Raw genomic sequence first — 14,216 nt, 5'->3', positions numbered from 1 at the left:
CGTGTAATGTCCCGACACTGCGCCCCACATGCGTCTTGCTTACGTCCTCCCTTGTGCTATATATATATATATATATATATATATATATATATATATATATATATATATATATATATAATATATAAAAAATTATTTTGAAGGAAAGGGAAAAGTTGGTGGATCGGGCCGGGGCATCATCCTTATGCAGCCAACTTGCAGCTCCCTTAACATTGCATTGGACGTATATGCTGGACAATTCTGCATGTCCGACAGACCGATATTTTGAGATCAGTTGCGCAGTTATACTGTAGCATGATCTGGGCAATCTGCCAATATAATATCCTATAATGTTTATAACCTTGTATAATATATTCTGAGCTTAAGTAACCGGCACAGATACCGGCTGCCAGGGCATTGAGGTACCCCCGCAGCGCACACCGTGCCATTTGCGGGAGCCTGTACGCTACCCCCCCCCCCCCCCCCCCCCCCCCCCCCCCCAAAGTACAAGTCAGAGTACATTTACAGGTATATTGTGTAACAGTAAGAAAGTTGATGTGTAAAATAATTGGTCTTCTTCAGGGTCCATAGGGGTCCACTCTTCTGCATAGTCCCTATATATTAAAAATCGTGTTTCTTCTTTGGGTTACATAGGGATCCACAGGGATGACACTGGGTTATGGGTGGTAGAAAGAAATTAGAGTCAAAATAGAACTATTCCCAGTGAGACAGACTCCACAGCGGCTGTGGCACAGAAATCTGTGGTCCTGGCATGGATAATGAGCTGTATAATACACAGGGGAAGTGTATGTTCTGTGTACAACTCTCAGTAATCCTGTAATCATAGCTTGTTGCTTAATATTGCTTATTCATAGATCGTGTTGCTTCTCTGTTTAGCCTGGTTTTATAACGCAAAACAACTATGACGCTCAGAATACACTCCACAATATCACAGCTAAGCATCGCTTTCTAATAAAATAAAATATAAACACATTGACGTTACATCTTTACGCATCGTACTCTTAAGTTCTAACAGATAGGTCAGTTTGATTTTATTTCGACAAGTTTCTTAAAATCACTGCTTACAATTAATAAAACTCACATTTTGTCAATTAGCATTGTACAAAAAGACACAATGAAAAGGAAAACAACCACACAAATTCTAAACACCCACAAAACATACATCAGACAGCACCATTTCACAGGAACATATCTCTTATGAGGTGGCGGAGCAAGGTGGGGCTCAAACAGGCCTCTGCCCCGTTTGTCTGTCACATGAATCTCTATGGAGGTCAGGTGAGGAAAGCAGCATGCAAGAAACTAGATCATAGACTCTGACCCCGAATAAAAGGTTTACATGATATTTTCTAAAACATTGCAAACGGACTTGGCTGGAGATTTCGGCCAAAGACCCCTATAGTTATCAAATCGTTGTTATGTTGTCTTTTCGACACTTTCCTTTGACAGGTGCAAGTTCACCCACATATCTGCACCTGTCTAGCAGATGCCATGTTTGTCTTGTGTGTGTGTGTGTGTGTATATATGGGAAATATTTTGTTTTTTTTTATTGTGTGCTCGTCTAGTTCTTCATTGGTTAATGCAAAGTGCATATCACTTAAAACCAAGATTTCATAGTGAACAGTGTCTTAAAGATCTAGGATTCCTAGAGCAAGCACTGATTCTTATTTTGTGGTCACGCGCTGGTTCACTCCTGATTCTTGGCTTACTGCCTCTGTAATAGAATGCCTGATAGTACCATTAATATATAATTTAACCATTTATTTTAAAGAGATGTCATACATAAACCACTTGCAAAAGTGGTTTCCAATTTATACAGTAGTTCCATTCCTTTTCTCCTATGAATTAACCCTTTGCGTCAGACATATTTACTTCTACGGGGTATATTCAATAAGAGTCGGGTCCATTCCGACATGTAGTTGTCGGAATGGACCCAACAGCCCCTATTCTAAAGAGCGGCCAAATCCGACTGTCGGATTTGGGCGCTCCCGTGTCCTGTCCTGCTGCTGTCAGCAGCAGTGGGAGCTGTCAGTGGCGCCGGGGGAAGGGAGCTGTCAGCGGCGTCGGGCGCCGGTTATGTCTGTGGCGCCAGGGGGAGGGGGGGAGTGGACGGGGGAGCAGCGGCTGCAGCACCGTAACAGGAGGCTCATGGCAGCGTCCAACAGGCTCCAGAAAGCGGGACGTCGCTTGCTGGGGCCGGGTGGACGCTGCCGCTGGGTCCCTGCTCACCCCGCTGCTCCCTCCGTCTCCTGCTCTCCCCACTGCTCCCTCTGTCTCCTGCTCTCAACTCTGTGATCTCAATCCGACTTTTTTTGAAGTCTGATTGAGATTGTCGGAAATGGGACTAAAACCTGTCTGGTTTGGCCCTGCCTCCGACAATGCACGCTGATCGACAGCTGAAGCCTCCGATCAACGTGCATTCCTACAAGTCGGGGTTTCCCGACTTGTCGGAATAAATGGGGCCATAATGAATAGGTTGGAACCCCTTCCGACCTAAAACGGTCTGAGACTGCCGTCTTTCCGACAAGAAGGCAGCTTACTACAGTTATTGAATATACCCCTACATACTACATCCTGCCACTTCTACAGGGGGATTCTGCTATGTATGTATAGAAACTCTGTTCACACATTGTAGAGACATTGGTACTTATATCTATAATGTCATGCAAATGTAGATCTTCATGTAACATGAGACATTTCTCATTAACAGTCATTAATAAGAATATAACGCGTAATACAAAACAGTTTGCATAGGTGGTACAATATATTGTCAAACTTCTTTACCCTGAATACTTAGTTTTTATGGTGCGAGTACTTTCCTTGTGTGTGTATCCCAGCTTTGATTGCAGTGTTAGTATTTCTGTGTATTGCAGCAATATACGAGTCTTGCAATCTAGTGCATGTTCCTTATAGGCCGTTTAGTTTCCTTAATCCTTGTTTAGTTCACACCCAGAACAGTGTTATTGCTTATATCATACCCCTCTAATACCATGTACTCCCTTTGTCCTATATGAATCATTACCTCCATAGACTTCTATATGTATCTCTTAATTTAATGCCCCATTTCACTGTACTTTGTCCCCATACGTTATTTCATTATGGCCCCTTATTATCTCTGTTTGCACCATACAGTCCCGTGTAGCACCCATTCTCATATGCCCCAGCTGTCATTCCCGTAGTTTACTTAATTCTTCCAGCGGGGACAGTTCAAGAGAGGAGAGGGCCTGTGTGCGGGCTCTATGCGGGCCACCTGCTCTATGGCAGCGCAGTTATTTCTGGCTTTATAGGTCTTCACGGGAACATGGCGCCCACTCCCACTGGGTAAATTTCTGCCGCATCTTTTTCCTGGTTATTCCTGTTGCATTAGGTGACGTGTGATCCAGAGACAGCGGAGCGGTAAGTACAGTTCTATGGGTGTGCGGTGTGGGCCCACTGGACTCGTAGCTGATATATATATATATATATATATATATCAAACAAATATTCTCCCTCTGTGCTAACTAATTAAGACTGTCACACTTAAATAAACCACGATAAATTAAGGCAGCCTAATTCCACTAAGTCCCCTGTTAGGCGGAACTAGGAATAGGGATATACAACAATAGGAGAATTGGCGCCAAGGGTCGTATCAACACCTAATTTTTAACCCTTAAACGGTCCACAATGTTTAAAACAATAACATGTTCCTTCATAAAACATTTATTAAAAACATAACAACTGCAAGATCAAAATTGGTACAAAGAAGACATTATTCCACACTTTAGGCAGAATGACTTCTAGAGTTGAATACAATTGTAGATGATTCACAACAGTCTCATCCTTCTCCTTATAGTTGGTTCGGAGATAGCATCACAACATAGAAAACCATATGGGTGTGTGGTGTGGGCCCACTGGACTCGTAGCTGGCATATATATATATATATATATATATATATATATATATATATATATTTATAATACCAATGGCTCCCTCCTGTTCAGTACATTATTGCATTGGAGAGGTAATGGTGGGAAGAGGATGTAGGGTTACGGTCATGGTTGGATAAAAGAATTTTAATAACAGGGAACCATGGATTGTGAGTTCCATACACTGTATTGCGTGAAAGAGGGGAGAAAATTGTGAGAAACTTGGTAATAAGCAGTTACAATGATAGCCTTTAAAGGAAATTAAGATATATGCTAATTAATAAGACAGTAAAGATTTTGGTAAGGCTATGGTGCATGTATAGAAAGGGCAGAGGCTTATTTGGGGATTGTGACTGTTAAGTGGCAATTTGTGGAAGTAGGTGGTGAAATAGTGTAAATATATAATGTGAGAATAATGATACTGGAGTGTTGCAGGAAATAAATATAGATTGAGCACTAAAAATTGTATAATAAAATAATGATGATAAAATAAAGTGGATTAAAAATAACTAAAATATAAATAGTATATCTGATAAATACTCAAATAAGGATAATATAAATAGTAAATCATTAACAAATACTAAAATAACTAATATAAATAGTATTTCAGTATTAAATACTGAAATAACGATAATATAGTGTTGCAGGTAATAAATATAGATTGAGTACTAAAAATTGTAGGGCGTAATAAGTGATAATTGCCAATTAATTAAAGTGGATTAAAAATAACTATAATATAAATAGTATATCTGTAATAAATACTAAAATAACTAATATAAATAGTAATCCAGTAATACTAAAATAACTAATATAAATAGTGTATCTGTAAAAAATACTAAAATAACGATAATATAAATAGTATATCTGTAATAAATACTGAAATAACAATAATATAAATAGTAATTCAGTAATACTAAAATAACTAATATAGTATATCGTTTATACTAAAATAACTATAATATAAATAGTATATCTGTAATAAATACTAAAATAGCTATAATATAAATAGTATATCTAATGAATACTAAAATAATATAGTAATTCAGTAATACTAAGATAACTAATCTAAATAGTATCTCTAATTAATAAATACTAAAATAACTAATATAAATAGTAATCCAGTAATACAAAACTAATATAAATAGTATATCGCTAATACTGAAATAACTATAATATAAACAGTATATCTGTAATAAATACTAAAATAACGATAATATAAACAGTATATCTGTAATAAATACTAAAATAACGATAATATAAATAGTATATCTGTAATAAATACTAAAATAACTAATATAAATAATATATCGCTAATACTAAAATAACTAATATAAATAGTATACCTGTAATAAATACTAAAATAGCTATAATATAAATAGTATATCTGTAATAAATACTAAAATAACGATAATATAAATAGTATATCTGTAATACTAAAATAACTACTATAAATAGTATATCGCTAATACTAAATAACTGATATAAATAATGTATCTGTAATAAGTACTTAACTTTAATATAAATAGTAACTCAGTAATACTAAAATACTGAATATAAATAGTATATCTAATACTAAAATAACGATAATATAAATAGTATATTAGTAATAAATACTAAAATACCGATTAAATAGTGTATCAGCAATAAATACTAAAATAATAATATAAATAGTATATTTACTGTAGTCCCAAACTGTAATGTACTTTTAGGTTAAAAAGCGTTTTGCCAACCTCTTGCTACTTCAAACTTTGCAGCGATAAAATTGCAATCTTTATGATCCCTTGAAAGCTTAACATAATTAATAAAAATTAATTATACATGAAGCACTTCATTCCTTCACAAATTACTGTTATTGATGCATTCTCTGAAAGAAGGAAGGTGGGGAAAAGGTTCTTAGAGTAGAATTCAAGCATTTGCTAACATTCTCTTTTAAGAACCTTGCTTAGCTGTTCCACAGAATGGTGTTACTCATGTCCTGGAAGTGACACGTAGCATGTAGTTGCAGGATAGAAATGGGTGAGTTCCAAATCTTGTCTTTATCGTATAATATGGTGTAAAGTGAACAATATCTAAATGTACCTCCTTTAAACCCTTTTCTGCTGAGGTTTTCTCACCCTTATGCTGGGACCATTTTTCAACGTTAACGCTCGTCACATTCCTACATCACTGGATTTTTTTATTTTCGTGTTGTACCCATACAAATTATACCTTGTCATTTTTTTTTATTTTTTTTTATCAGAAAACTTTGCTTTTTGAGAAATTACCATTAGTCATTTTACTCATTGTAACAAGTTTTTTTTACCACTCAATAGCAAAATTACATTTTCTACAGATGTGAGGGATCTCAAGCCCATCTCTCTCCCAACTTGTGTCAAATAAAAAAAGTGGTCCCTCATTTAATGCGGTAGGCTGTCTAGTTTAAAAAAAATAAAGACAGGTTTTGTTGGGCTCCCATATTCTTCCTACACATAGAAAGCTTTTAAATTAAGAGTAAAAAAAACCAAAAAAAAACCCTCTAATTTTATAGGGTCCTGCTATTTATGGTTTTGGAAAGGTAGGCTATTGGCGAAAAAGAACCACAAAGTATTTCTTTGTGATGTGTATAAGACAAACAAAAACATGTTTGCTTTTGCTTCCCTTTCTTGAAATTTTTATAAAAATGACTTATTTTTGTGCGTGGTTTCATTCAGGTATTGTCTATTTTAAAGAGGAGACTGCCCTCTTTCAAGACGAGGTACCACCACATTAATGTCCGGAAATCACACTGATCACCAGGCATAGATTTCTATGGGGTCACATAGTTTGAAAGAGGGGACTCCCTTCTTTCAAATGTCTGATCAGTAGAGGGACTTAAATCCTCCCCTACACACACACACACACACACACACACACACACACACACACACACACACACACACACACACACACATACAGTGATGGCGCTGGGATGAAAAATATGTGGGGCCCATCATTTATAAAATTTGGGCTCCCTCTTCATTGTTTGTGAGTCCTATCATAAATTATTGCTGTTAAATGGCCATCAGACCTCTCTAAATTCCCTGTTAATACAGCTCAGCCTCTCTGTGTCCTGGCATTAGATCACTCTACATAACCCTAAAATGCTCATCAGACGTCCCCATCTATAGCGACCCTGCACATACAGTATATACACCACCCAGGTGACACGCCTCCCCATACCCAAGGTAAAGAAAAATAATACATGGGCGGCACTGATCGCCGTGGATTTGCTCACTCCACAGACGTGTTTACCCCCTTGTGTGCCCTAAATGCACCCATTGCCTAACGGACATACTGCATCCACAGCAACATGTTCTCCACTACACAACGTCGCTGTGCTACATTCCTCCCTGCAAACATCACTGCACTACAGTCCCCCTATACGCTACACTACTTTCCTGCACTACATCATGTCCCTCTATATGCGGCACTACATTACTACACTACGTAACGGCACTACATTACCCTATACTCCACACTGCATCCCCCCATACTCTGCATTACATCACAACTACACTACATTCCCCTCTGTGTGCTGCACTACATCCCACCCATATGCTGAACTACATCACTACACTATATCCCCCTCCCTATACAATCCACTACACTATATCCCCCTCCCTATACAATCCACTACACTATATCCCCTCCCTATACAATCCACTACACTATATCCCCCTCCCTATACAATCCACTACACTATATCCCCTCCCTATACAATCCACTACACTATATCCCCCTCCCTATACAATCCACTACACTATATCCCCCTCCCTATACAATCCACTACACTATATCCCCCTCCCTATACAATCCACTACACTATATCCCCCTCCCTATACAATCCACTACACTATATCCCCCTCCCTATACAATCCACTACACTATATCCCCCTCCCTATACAATCCACTACACTATATCCCCCTCCCTATACAATCCACTACACTATATCCCCCTCCCTATACAATCCACCTCACTATATCCCCCTCCCTATACAATCCACCTCACTATATCCCCCTCCCTATACAATCCACTACATTATATCCCCCTCCCTATACAATCCCCTACACTATATCCCCCTCCCTATACAATCCACTACATTATATCCCCCTCCCTATACAATCCCCTACACTATATCCCCCTCCACTATATCCCCCTCCCTATACAATCCACTACATTATATCCCCCTCCCTATACAATCCACTACATTATATCCCCCTCCCTATACAATCCCCTACACTATATCCCCCTCCCTAAATTATTTATGGCAATAAGCCGGACACATTTACCAAAAGAAGCAGGCTCAGTTGTTTGTCCTGTTTCACAGTGCGGCTCCACACTTGTAAGGGCTAACACGGATCCAGGTCCCCTCTGTACTGCATGCTCTGAAACACCTGTGACGGAGCAGCGGGGTAGTTCTGTAGATCAGTTAATACCTCTGTGGGCCAGGAATGTGGCCGATGTTACAGCTGACTTGACAGTCTTCTCAGGAACCTCCATGGGCAAGAAAGATGGGCAGGTGTCTCTCTGACTCAGCTCAAGAATCCTCTACAAGCTCAGGAGTCAAGTTATTGATATATGTAATACGTCGAACTCCTTCCCTATACGCATTTTGCAGAGATTTAATAGAGGCCTGGCTGAAGCCAGACTCTCCTTATTCAAATTCCTACAAAATAAATTAATAAATTGAGATTTCGGTATCCCTGTGCAGAAGAGGATACAAGATCCTGGAAAACGGTTCCGACGGTAGATGCCCCTAATAAAACATCTGGCGATGGCAATGGTTAATCCTTGGGTGCAGTCAGGAGACCTTGAGGGATCCTACAGATAGGGAGACATGGGCAATTCTTAAATCCATATTCACCTTATTTGATATTTCTCTATGTCCAATGCTCGCCGGAGCTTGGGTCCTTACAGCCGTAGATGATTGGCTTGCACAGGGGTGTCTGAAATGCAACCGGACGACCCATCCGAAGCTATACAATTAGTTAAAAAAAAAAAAAAGCTGTCTCCGATTCAAAGCAGACTTTAACAGCTGTTCTCTTTTGAAGGAGGGTTCCTCTTTGACTCGGAATTTACAAAAATCAATACACTGGGGGACTATAGCACTTTCTTCAGGTTGTTCTGCTCCTCAGAAACCGAATCAAACAAAGTTTCTGACCTTTCGTACTAAAGGTAGGTGTATTCTCCAGTTCGTTCGGGCCTCTTCACAATTTCCACGCGGAGGACCTTTCTGAGGAGGGGAACCCAGTCATCTCGTAGACCAGCCTTACACCTACCAACAAACCTGCTGCAGGATTGTCCGGGTCCTCCGGAGGGATCTTTGGTGGTTGGGGCTCGGTTACTTCAGTTCAGGAAGGTATGACCGTTGTTAAAACCAGATCGGTGGGTGACGGGTCGGATTCCGAAGATATATGTTGGGACCTCGAGGAACCAGTCCCATTTCTCTCCCATGCGATCCCTCCTAACGCAACTTCCGCGCTTTTATACTACAGAGTAATTCTTCCGGTTCCCAAACAACAACAGAGTCAGGGCTTTTACTCAAGTCTTTTTATTTTTAACAAACCGTACGGTTCGTTTCGGCCCATTTTAAATCTAAAATGCCCAAATCTGTATCTCTCTGTACAGAAATTCAAAATGGAATCCATTCGTTTAATCATCGCCTCCATGGAACCGGCTGAATTTTTGACTAACTTATACATAAAGGACGCATACCTACATGTTCCCATTTGGACAGGTCACCAGACCTTCTGAGATCTCCCGTTCGGCCTATCCATGGGCCCTTGGGTGTTTATGAAACTCATGGCCCACATAGCTGTGGTACTCAGGTCTCAGGGAGCCAACATTACTCCTTACTTAGACGACCTGTTGCTGAAGAGTGGTCAGCGGTGGCATAGTGGTTACAGTGTCCGTCTGCAATGTGTGCATCCCGTGTTCAAATCCGGGCAAGACTAGAAATTATCTCCATCACAGACACTTCTTCACCAGCAATTGAAGCTCACAACAAACACCCTACATTCATTCAAGTGGATAGTGAATTTCCCAAAAATCTTCGCTGCTTCCCTCTCAGAAGATGGTTTTTCTAGGTGTCTTGTTTGACACAAGCCAGAAAGTTCCTCAGGACAATGTTCAGGATCTACAATCCACAATCAGATCCCTGTTAAAATTGCCAATGGGTTCAAGTTCTCAGATGTATGCCGCTGTTGGGAAAGATGGTGACAACCGAGGCAGTGCCATATGCCAGATTACATGCTCCAACCCTTCAGGCTCAGATTTTCATCTGTTGGACTCAAATGGGACTACATCTGGACTTGCAATTGTTCCATTTGTCAGTTCAGACTCGTCAGTCTCTACATTGGTGATTTTACAGCCACAATCTGACCAAGGGGGTGCCATTCACGATTTGGTCTGGGATGACGGTCACCACAGATGCCAGCCTCACGGGTTGGGGGGCGGTGTTTCAATTTCAGCACTTCCAGGGCCTCTGGCACAGCCAGGTATTGACGGGGCCAATCAACATTTTGGAATTGACAACACTCCGGTATGGACTGCTTCAGTTACGAATCAGCATTTGGGGTCATCCAGTACGATTTCAATCAGACAACTCCAAGGCGATAGCTTACATAAACAGACAAGGCTGAAGTCGAAGCTGAAAAGCCGTGACGGAAGTCTCCCATATTCTCCAGTGGGCGGAACATTGGGTAACGAACATCTCCGCAGTTCGCATCCCGGGAGTGAAAAACTGGGAAGCAGATTTCTTACGCCGTCAGGTGGTCCATATGGCGGAAGAGGAGCCTCCTCAAGAGGCCTTTCTTACCCTGATGTCCCTGTGGGGTACTTCCGAAATTGACCTGCAGACGTCTCGTCTCAATAGAAAACTACCTCTATACGGCTCACAAGATCAGGATCCTAAGTCAGCACTGATCGATACTTTGACATCTCCACAGTGTTTTCAACTGGGATGTGTTCCCGCCAATTCCTTTATTCCTTTACTCCCACGCCTACTTCAGCGCATCTGGAGAGAAGGTCTACCGGTCATTCTCTTGACTCCGGCCTGGACTCGTCGCCAGTGGTACACTCTTCTGCACAGCAGGGTGACCAAGAAACCGGTCCGTCTACATCTACGACCAGATTTTATTCTACAAGCACCTTGTCGCCACCACAATTTAAATCGTCTGACTTTGACGGTATGGTTCTTGAATCCAGCATTCTAAAAATAAAGGCTCATCTCTACTGGTGGTGAGCACTATGCTCCAAGCTAGGAAACCAGTCACCTCTCGAAATTCTTACGGGGTGTGGCATATTTATATTGCTTGGGGTGAAGAACGTGGGTTGTCGCCGAACTTCTTTCGCTTACCTCGCCTGTTGTCTTTCCTTCAGGATGGTCTGACTAAGGTTCTTCATCTTTCTTCCCTTTAAAGGGCAACATCTTTGGCTCTCTCATCTAGACGTTCCTTCACGAGGTGCTTAGGTTTCAACCTCCGTTTGTTCTTCCGGTTCCTCCCTGGATTTAAAATGAGTTCTTAAGGCTTTTCAGAAGTTTCTGTTTGAACCACTGGAATCTGTAGAATTGCGGTTCCTTACTGTTAAGGTGGTTTTTCTTTTAGCCATTAATTTGGACAGAAATGTTTCAGAGTTAGTGGCGCTTTCTTATAGGCTACCTTTGTTTTTGTTTTCTCTATCGTCCTAGTGGATGCTGGGGTTCCTGAAAGGACCATGGGGAATAGCGGCTCCGCAGGAGACAGGGCACAAAAGTAAAGCTTTCCGATCAGGTGGTGTGCACTGGCTCCTCCCCCTATGACCCTCCTCCAAGCCAGTTAGATTTTTGTGCCCGGCCGAGAAGGGTGCAATCTAGGTGGCTCTCCTAAAGAGCTGCTTAGAAAAGTTTAGCTTAGGTTTTTTATTTTACAGTGAGTCCTGCTGGCAACAGGATCACTGCAACGAGGGACTTAGGGGAGAAGAAGTGAACTCACCTGCGTGCAGGATGGATTGGCTTCTTGGCTACTGGACATCAGCTCCAGAGGGACGATCACAGGTACAGCCTGGATGGTCACCGGAGCCTTGCCGCCGGCCCCCTTGCAGATGCTGAAGTAAGAAGAGGTCCAGAATCGGCGGCAGAAGACTCCTCAGTCTTCTAAAGGTAGCGCACAGCACTGCAGCTGTGCGCCATTTTCCTCTCAGCACACTTCACACGGCAGTCACTGAGGGTGCAGGGCGCTGGGAGGGGGGCGCCCTGGGAGGCAAATGAATACCTATTTTGGCTAAAAATACCTCACATATAGCCTCCGGAGGCTATATGGAGATATTTAACCCCTGCCAGAATCCGTTAAGAGCGGGAGACGAGGCCGCCGAAAAAGGGGCGGGGCCTATCTCCTCAGCACACAGCGCCATTTTCCCTCACAGAAAGGCTGGAGGGAAGGCTCCCAGGCTCTCCCCTGCACTGCACTACAGAAACAGGGTTAAAACAGAGAGGGGGGGCACTAATTTGGCGTTAAAAATATATAAAAAAGATGCTATAAGGGAAAACACTTATATAAGGTTGTCCCTATATAATTATAGCGTTTTTGGTGTGTGCTGGTAAACTCTCCCTCTGTCTCTCCAAAGGGCTAGTGGGTCCTGTCCTCTATCAGAGCATTCCCTGTGTGTGTGCTGTGTGTCGGTACGTGTGTGTCGACATGTATGAGGACGATGTTGGTGAGGAGGCGGAGCAATTGCCTGTAATGGTGATGTCACTCTCTAGGGAGTCGACACCGGAATGGATGGCTTATTTAGGGAATTACGTGATAATGTCAACACGCTGCAAGGTCGGTTGACGACATGAGACGGCCGACAAACAATTAGTACCGGTCCAGACGTCTCAAAAACACCGTCAGGGGTTTTAAAACGCCCGTTTACTTTAGTCGGTCGACACAGACACAGACAGGGACACTGAATCCAGTGTCGACGGTGAATAAACAAACGTATTCCTTATTAGGGCCACACGTTAAAGGCAATGAAGGAGGTGTTTCATATTTCTGATACTACAAGTACCACAAAAGAGGGTATTATGTGGGATGTGAAAAAACTACCGTAGTTTTTCCTGAATCAGATAAATTAAATAAAGTGTGTGATGATGCGTGGGTTCCCCCCGATAGAAAATTATGGGCGGTATACCCTTTCCCGCCAGAAGTTAGGGCGCGTTGGGAAACACCCCTTAGGGTGGATAAGGCGCTCACACGCTTATCAAAACAAGTGGCGGTACCGTCTATAGATAGGGCCGTCCTCAAGGACCAGCTGACAGGAGGCTGGAAAATATCATAAAAAGTATATACACACACATACTGGTGTTATACTGCGACCAGCGATCGCCTCAGCCTGGATGTGCAGAGCTGGGGTGGCTTGGTCGGATTCCCTGACTAAAAATATTGATACCCTTGACAGGGACAGTATTTTATTGACTATAGAGCATTTTAAAGGATGCATTTCTATATATGCGAGATGCACAGAGGGATATTTGCACTCTGGCATCAAGAGTAAATGCGATGTCCATATCTGCCAGAAGATGTTATGGACACGACAGTGGTCAGGTGATGCAGATTCCAAACGGCACAAAGGTGTATTGCCGTATAAAGGAAGAGGAGTTATTTGGGGTCGGTCCATCGGACCTGGTGGCCACGGCAACTGCTGGAAAATCCGCCGTTTTTACCCTAAGTCACATCTCTGCAGAAAAAGACACCGTCTTTTCAGCCTCAGTCCTTTCGTCCCTATAAGATCATATCTGCCCAGGGATAGAGGAAAGGGAAGAAGACTGCAGCAGGCAGCCCATTCCCAGGAACAGAAGCGTTCCACCGCTTCTGACAAATTCTCAGCATGGCGCTGAGACCGTACAGGACCCCTGGATCCTACAAGTAGTATCCCAGGGGTACAGATTGGAATGTCGAGACGTTTCCCCTTCGCAGGCTCCTGAAGTCTGCTTTACCAAGGTCTCCCTCCGACAAGGAGGCAGTATGGAAAAAAATTCACAAGCTGTATTCCCAGCAGGTGATAATTAAATTACCCCTCCTACTACAAGAAAAGGGGTATTATTCCACACTATATTGTGGTACTGAAGCCAGAAGGCTAGGTGAGACTTATTCTAAAAAAAAAAAAAAAATTTTGAACACTTACAAAGGTTCAAATCAAGATGGAGTCACTCAGAGCAGTGATAACGAACCAGGAAGAAGGGGACTATATAGTGTCCCGGGACATTAGGGATGCTTACCTCTATGTCCCAAATTTGCCCTTCTCACTAAGGGTACCTCAGGTTCGTGGTGCAGAA

The 14,216-nt window shown here is 42.0% G+C and overlaps 1 protein-coding gene across 2 annotated transcripts in view; it reads left to right on the top strand.

Moving 5' to 3' along the window:
• YLPM1 (YLP motif containing 1) overlaps positions 1-14,216 on the top strand; it is a 108,987-nt gene that overhangs the window by 85,349 nt on the left and 9,422 nt on the right. The gene's annotated exons all lie outside the window — the stretch shown is intronic.

Source organism: Pseudophryne corroboree, chromosome 12, assembly GCF_028390025.1.
Source record: "Pseudophryne corroboree isolate aPseCor3 chromosome 12, aPseCor3.hap2, whole genome shotgun sequence".
Taxonomy (NCBI): Eukaryota; Metazoa; Chordata; class Amphibia; order Anura; family Myobatrachidae; genus Pseudophryne; species Pseudophryne corroboree.
This window is presented reverse-complemented; position numbering and strand designations above follow the sequence as displayed.